The sequence below is a fragment of the Dipodomys spectabilis genome, unplaced genomic scaffold (genome assembly GCF_019054845.1).
Source record: "Dipodomys spectabilis isolate Male_0828 unplaced genomic scaffold, ASM1905484v1 ptg000583l, whole genome shotgun sequence".
In the NCBI taxonomy this organism is placed as follows: Eukaryota; Metazoa; Chordata; class Mammalia; order Rodentia; family Heteromyidae; genus Dipodomys; species Dipodomys spectabilis.
The window spans coordinates 1,091,845-1,100,309 of NW_024871260.1; positions in this window are offsets into that span (position 1 = coordinate 1,091,845).

Here is an 8,465-nt window from a genome sequence, read left to right on the forward strand (position 1 = left end):
GAGCCACTGGTGCCCAGCACATCTTCTGTTTTTTAACAGAGGTTTTTATTGCAAAAATACTGTATAGAGGGGTTGTATTTACATGAGCAAGTTAATGAGTACATTTTCTATCAAGCATTGTTACTTCCTCCTTTGTTTTTCCCTAACCCTCCCCTCCCACCTCCACAACTACACTCCCCCCTCCTCCCTTCCCCTTTTCCTGGCCTATATTTTAAAGATCCTTTTTCAACATAGTGTCTTGTGCATCTCATTGTTACAATGGGTCAGCCTGTATCATTATTTAATTATTTTGTTTTTTCCCTTCCCCTCCCCAAGCTAGAGAATGGTTTATATAAGATGCAGGGCACCGACATTAAATACAGTGAAAACGGGTTACACCATGGGGGAGAAACTTAAAAAGAAAAAAAAAAAACACATGGTAGATTGTAAACCCTACCTTGAGGGTCACTTCACTTAACATCATCTTATCTGGTCTTATGTACATAGCTTTTGAACTTTTATGCTTGTCTGAGACATATAATAGTTATTGCAATAAGGAAAACCATAGGACCTATGCTTCTCTGGGTTTGGCTTACTTCACTCGATATAATTTTTTCCAAGACTCCACTTAGAGCTCCCCTATGATCCAGCAATCGCATTTTTGGCATTTGCCTAAATGTTCACAAACAAGACCATATTAAGCTACCAGCACGACTATGTTTATTGCACCATTATTTACCATAGCTAATGTATGGAACGAACCCAGATGCCCCTCAGTCGATAAATGGATCAAGAAAATGTGACACACACACACACACACACACACACACACACACACACACACACACACACACAAACAATGGAACAATGGAATTCTATGCCTCCATCAGAGAGAATGACAGCGCCCCATTTGCTAGGAAATGGAAAGACGCAGAAACAATTGTATTAAGTGAAATAAGCCAGGCTCATATAACCATAGGTCCCATGGTTAATCTTACTTGCAGTAACTAGTACATGGTACCATATGACCATATAAGATGATGTTATGTGAAATGAACCCCAAGATAGGGACACAAATGATTTTTATTTCATGAGATTCTTATCTCTATATAATCCCCCAAATAAAGTTGGAAGGGAAGTTGTCATTCAAATACAGAGCACCACCCTTGAGGGAAAAAGCCTAAGTAACAAGGTAAGGTCCTGAGTTTAAACCATAATATCAGCACTCAAAAATGTTGATTGCTTTTCCTTGAGGTTTTTAATAAATTGCTCAGAAAATAATCAACGTTGTATTTATATTTAGCGTTAATTTTAAAATCATGATATATTTATTTATGTTATTCATTATTTTCTGAAATTTTACTTACACATTAATATCCAGTAATGATAAGATATGATTACTGTTTCACAAGGTTTTAAGTCAGTTGAATATATGGATGAGAGGTACATACAAGGTGTTTGGACTGAAAATAGGTATTTGCAATCTCTTCACATAAAGAATGGATAGTTGAAGGAGCTGTGGGCATGTATGAGATAAACTAAAGATTCCAGCAAGGAAAGATAAGGTATGATTCTAGAAAGCACACAATTTTGGAAGAAAAAAAAAAACAAGGAAAATATGTGGCTTTTGGTAAGAACTTTGTAACCCACCTACATATTTGATTCCTTATTTCTAGCAGAAGGCATTTCAGTTAACTTTATTTTACAAAGTTAAACATGATTGACATTTAATACTAACTGACCTCTGTCTCAGGCAAGCAATTATTCTAGCTGGGTGCCAGGGGCGCATGCCTATCATCCTAGCTACTCAGAGAGCTGAGACCTCTAGACCCTAGTATAAAGCCAGTCTGGAGAAGAAAATTGGTGAGACTTTTCTGTTCAATTAACCATGAGAAAATTGTAAGTGGCACTGTGGCTCAAAGTGGGAACACTAATCTTGAGTAATAAATCTCAGAGACAGAACCCAGGCCCTGAGTTCAAGCTCTCTGAAATTATTCTTAAAATACTTGTTCTCAGTAATTCTTTAACTTGTCTAGAAGACTGTTTTAAACTTAGACATTTTTTATTTCATGTTGTCGGAATTTATTTTTAAGATGTTCAGAGAAAAATTATTTATAGTAAGAACTGGCTTGTATTGCTTTGTATTATGAATTGCTTCTACACCTACAGATCAGCTGCAAAGTAGATGGCCAAACCCCTCCTACCCCCACCAAAGTTGTAAAGTTCATTTTTCGACATAAGGATTTGTACATCTCATTGATGCAATGGGTCCACCTGTATTCCTATTTAAATGATTTGTTTTTGCCCTTCCCCTCCACAAATTATACCAACATCAAATACTGTGAAAGCAGGGGTTATACCATGGGGGAGGGACATACAAAGCAATATAGAAATCATCTTATAAATATGTTAAAAAGAACTGCGTGAAAGAAAAAAAATTAATACTTATCTTGGGGTTCATTCACCTAACATCAACTTCATCTGACCTTTTCTGCTTGACTCAGAGGTATACTTGTTATTGCAAATAAGGGAAGCCATGGGACCTTTGTTTCTTTGGGTCTGGCTTACTTCATTTAATATAATTTTTTTCCAAATCTTTCTATTTCCTAACAAATGGGGCAATGCCATTCTTTCTGATGGAGGCATAGAATTCCATTGTGTATATATACCACATTTTCTTGATCCATTCATCTACTGAGGGGTATCTGGGTTGGTTCCATATCATAGCTATGGTAAATAATTGTGCAATAAACATAGGTGTGCTGGTAGCTTTAGTATGGTCTTGTTGGTGATCATGTGGGTAAATGCCCAAAAGTGGGATTGCTGGGTCATAGGGGAGCTCTATGTGGAGTCTTTTGAGGAACCTCCATATTGCTTTCCACAGTGGTTGAACAAGTTTACACTCCATCTACAATGTAGTAATATTCCCTTTTGTCCACATCCCCTCCAGCATCTGTTGTTATTAGAGTTCTTGATTATAGCCATTTTAATTGGGGTGAGGTGGTACCTCAATGTTTTTATTTGCAATTCCTTTACTGCTAGAGAGGTTGAGCATTTTTTCATGAGTTTATTGGCCATCCTTCTTTCCTCTTCAGAGAAGTTTCTCTTTTTTAATTTTAATTTTAATTTTTGTGAACATACTGTACAGAGGGGTTACAATTAAATGGGCAAGATAATGAGTACATTTCTTATCAAGAATCAAGAATTGCAGCCTCCTCTTTTGTTTACCCTTCACATCCCACCCGGCCCCCACCCAATCTTCCCTCCCCAAAATATAACCCCTGTTTTCTCTATATTTGATGTCAGTATAATTTGTGGAGGAGATGGGGAAAAACAAGATGTTTAAGGATACAAGTGGGCCTGTTGCAACAATGAGAAGTTTCTCTTTAAGTCTTTAGCCCCCTTATTAATTGGGCATTTTTTTCTTTGAAAATTTGTTTTTGGGGGATTTAATTTTTTGAGTTCCAGGTATATTTTAGATATGAGACCCTTGTCCATTGTATAGCTAGTGCAGATCTTCTCCCAATTCGTGGGTTTTCTAGTGATCTTGCTGGCTATGTCCTTTGCCATGCAGAAGCGCTGCAATTTCATGAAATCCCGTTTGTCCCATTTGCCTTTGATTTATTTTTCTATTTCTGGGTCTCTATTAAGAAAATTTTGGCCTGTGCCAAGGAGAACTAGGGTTTCTCCGATTCCCTCCTGTAATGTTTTCAGAGTAGGACTTGAAACTTTTAGAGTTTCAAATATTACAGGAAGATCTTTGATTCATGTTGAATGGATGTGAGTAGATTAAGCTCTGGCAAAATTCGTGTGTGGGGGGGGGCGGTTATGTTTATTATTGAAATCAATGATAAGGAACTTGGTTTCTTTTTCTGAGATATACATTATGGTGATTCTTTGTTGGTAGTAGGCACTGATTTCTTGCTTTTGCCTCACGTGTACAATCCAGCTCAATTTTTCAATTAAAGTTCCTTAATTATTATTGAACTTATAGTGTTCTGATATTGCTTTGTCTTTAGTCTGCCATCTACGATCTTCTTTTCCTCTTAAATGTTAACATTCAATATAAATTTTACCTCCTGACTGATTTTCCCCTTTAATTTGCATTTTGCAATAAGCATTATGATACCTTTGATCTCTGTATTTATGAAGAAAAACCATTTTGAATTCTTTGTTTAATGTAATAAACCCTGGACAGATTTGTTAGCAACAAGACCTTAAGTTTTCTTTTGTAGTTTTAGTTTAAAATAACCTTCTTCCATGTTTTTAGCATGGGTAGACAAAGAATTCCCACAATGCCTAAAAACTTTTTTTTTTATATTTCACTTTGTCTATGCGTCTTTTTCCCTGCTAAATTTTTCTGGATGCTTGTATTAGCTACCCCAACCCCTGCAAAGCTCTTGCTGCTACCCAATTTCCTCTGCTACTCATTTTGCTACCCATAAATCTTATCACCATGGTTCAAGCCACATGATCCCTGACACTCCTGGCTCTGCTACCACATTCCCAAACAAAGCAAGGCAAGAGTAGGCACAGACAGTTGACTTGGTTACTCCTCTTGGAGGCACAATGGGACGTTATTCCTCAGGTATTTATCATGAGCGACTAACTAGTGGTGAAAGAGAAGAGGTTCCTCAGAGTGGACTAAAATCCAAGGATATCAATTTATAACTTGTTGCTCAGAAAAGCAGGCCCTAACGTGAAAGTTAATGAGAAAAGAAAATTTGACAAAAATATTGGGGGTGATATAAGAGTTTTAGCTGAGTCTCTTGTACCAGTGATACGAATTATTTTACGACATAGATATGTAACTACTTGGCATTTTAAAAAGTACATGAAGTTGCACATTTATGTGGTACTTATATTAATTTATGGAATTGTTACATATGATCATGTTAATGATATTCAATAGTTTATGCTTTATGATATGCTCATTACTCTACCTTTGGCAGTATGAATAGAGCTCTCTAAAAATAAATGGAATTGCATTGTCAAATACTACAAGGAGATTACTGAGGCTAATACAAAAACAAAAGCTGGTAAAGAAACCTGAACAAAGCTACAAGTTTGAAGGGAAGGGGTCAGTGGTAAGGGCTATGATAAAGGAGAAATTCTTTACCATGGAATCTTGGAAGAATAGAATGTGTTTTGTTGAATTACTAGCTTTTTAAACATTCTTAGAAAGCAAAACATGATTTTTGATTCTTGCATTTTGGAACCTCTTTAATGAGTAGTTAAACAAAAATTTATCGAAATGACTGAAAATCCACTGTCATGAATTATTAGATTAACATTATACTCAAAGTTGCCTTGAGATGCAGGCAGGCTGGATTCCTTTCCTATTACATTAATGGAATAAGCTTCCTTTTGAATGGTTGGACAGTCCATGACACTTGTTCCAAAACAAGAAAAGATACTGGAGAGAAAAAAAAAGAGGAAGGAGACTGAAGGCTGCTTAAATTAGTGTATTTCCCATCTGGACTTTAATGGGTTGTTACTACAAAGAATTAGAATTTCATCTTAAGATAATAATTTCAAAATGGATGTGCTAAAGGATAGCTTCAAAATGTAATATTTAATGCTGTTGGATTACTTGAAGACAAAGGTTTACAGAAAACTTTAAATTCCAGAAAAACTGTAATGTACCAATAAACACTTAGGAGAAATATAATTTAAAAATTCACCTGTTCAAAGCAAACTCTGGAAAGTCTGTGAGTCACTTATCTCCAAATAGGAAGTGGCACTGTGGCTCAATTGGGAGAAGGGTCCTCTTGAGCTCAAGAATTCAGGGATATGTTAATACCCAGGCCCTGAATTCAAGCCCCATGACTGACAAGAAGAAATTTTAAAGAATTAAACCATTAGGGCCAGAAGGAGACTCAGTGGTAGAATGTTTGTCTTTCATGTGTGAGGTCCTGGGTTCAATTCCTCAGCACCACATAAGCAGAAAAAACTGGAAGTGGCAACAACTGAAGATGTTGTCCAGAATAATGAATGCAACATTATCCGTTTACATGACTTAGTTAATTGAAACCTAGTTTACCAGGGGAAATGGTGGGCATTTTGTGTGTATGCCAAAGCCTGCAAAATTATTTTATACTTTCCCAGGGAGGGAGAAAGGAGGAAATGGGGGGGGGGAGTGAGGTGTTTGGTGGACTTGCCTTTGATTCACTGATTGTTTTCTGGAGTCAAATTCAGATAAATTATGCTTGCAATCCTAGTTGCATGGGCAATGACGAAGCCATGTTCTGAAAGTGGTTTTGTCTTGTCCTTGGCCTGGTTCTAAACACCACTGGATAATCCAAGTCCCACTTCGGGAACAAGATGCCTTGAAGACTACTGATCCATAGAGCAGTTGGACCTAACCACAGCCAAAATATGCAGAAAATGCAGTTCCGAGGGCAGCACTGGAAATCTACAGCAGATAGAGATTTTTTTAAATATATTTTTATTGTAAAAATACTGTACAGAGGGCTCAGAGTTACAGGAATAGGTAATGAGTACATTTCTTATACAGCATTGTTACCTACTTCTTTGTTTTTCCCCTGCCATGTTTTCCCTCCCCACATCTCCAACTCCTCCCTCCTCGAGCCGTGCCTGACATTGTAAATTCATTTTCAACACAGTGTCTTTTACATCTCATTGCCACAATGGGTCAACCCGCATCCCCATTTAAACATTCTGCCATATCGCTTCCACTCCCCAAATTACAAATATATATATGTGTATATATATATATATATATATATATATATATATATATATATATATATATATATATATATATATATATATATATATATATGATGCAGAACACTTGAATCAAATACAGTGAAAACAGGGGTATACCGTGGGGGGATGAACCTACAAAAGAATCACATAGTGCATTATAAGCATATTAAAAACAAAAGAAAGAAAGGAAAAACCACTTGTGTCTCTGACTTGGGGTACATTTCGTTTAACATCATCTTCTATAGTCATAAGTTCTTAGCCTTTGATCTTCTCTGCTTGTCCTAGACATGTTCTAATCCTTGCAAACAAAGGTAAAACAAGGTAAACCATGGGTCCTATGTTTCTTTGGGTCTGCTAACTTCACTTAATATAATTTTTAACCATGTCTTTCCATTTCCTAACATATGGAACAATGTCATTCTTTCTGATGGAAGCATAGAATTCCAATGTGTGTGTGTGTGTGTGTGTGTGTGTGTGTGTGTGTGTGTGTGTGTACCACATTTTCTTGATCCATTCAAATGCTGAGATGCATCAGGGTTGGTTCCATACCCTAGCTATGGTGAATAATACTGCAATAAATATGGTTTTGTTGGTAGCTTTGTGATCATTTGGGTAAGTGCCCAAAAGTGGGGTTGCTGGGTCATTGGGGAGCTCTACATGTAGTCTTTTTAAGACATTTTGTACTGTTTTCCAAACTGGTTAAACAAGTTTACACTCTTACAAATAATGCAGTAGGATTCCCTTTTAGCCACATCCCCACCATCATCTGTCATTATTACATTTCTTGATTATAGCCATTCTAACTGGAGTAAGGTGCAATCTTAATGTTTTGATTTGCATTTCTTTTATGACTAGAAAAGTTGAGCATTTCTTCATGTGTCTAATGGACATTTTTTATTTCATCTTCAAAGAAGTCTCTCCTTAATACTTTGGCTCACTTGGTTATTGGGCAGTTGTTCCTTTGAGGATTTGTTGTTGGGGGATTTATGATTTTGAGTCCTAAGTGTATTTTAGATATAAGACTGTCTGTTTTATGACTCATGAAGAACTTCTCCCAGTAAGTGGACTTTCTATTGATCTTGCTATCTATGAACTTTACCTTGCAGAAGCTCAGCTATTTCATGCAATCCCATTTCTACAACTTTTCTTTGTTTTGTTGTTTCTGGTTCTCTATTAAGAACATTTTGGCTTGTGCTAAAGAGCCCTGGAGTTTCTTTTATCCTTCATGTAATGTTTTCACGGTGTCTGCTTTTATTTTGAGGTCTCTGATCGATTTGGACTTGATTCTCATGCAGGCTGATATATATATATGGATCTACAGGTGTTTAACCAATTTTGCCAACACCATTTACTGAAAAGGCTGTCTTTCTTCCATTCTATTTTTTTAACTCCTTTGTCAAAAATCAGGTGGCTATAGGACAATTGGTTTATTTCTGAGTCTTCAGTCCTATTCCATTGGTCCTCAGGTCTGTTCTTGTGCCAGTACCAAGATGTTCTTATTACTATAGCTTTTCACTATAGTTTGAAATTTGGAACTGATATTGCTCCAGTGCTGTTCTTTTGGCTAAGGACTGACGAATCTACAGCCAGCATTATACTTAATTGTGAAAAGTTAAAGTCATTTCTTATAAATTCAGGAAAGAGATAAGGATGTCTGCTTTCTCCACTCCTCTTCAACTTAGTATAAGAATGCTAGCTAGGACAATAAGACAAGATGGAAAATTAAAGGGAATCCAAATATGGAAAGATGAAGT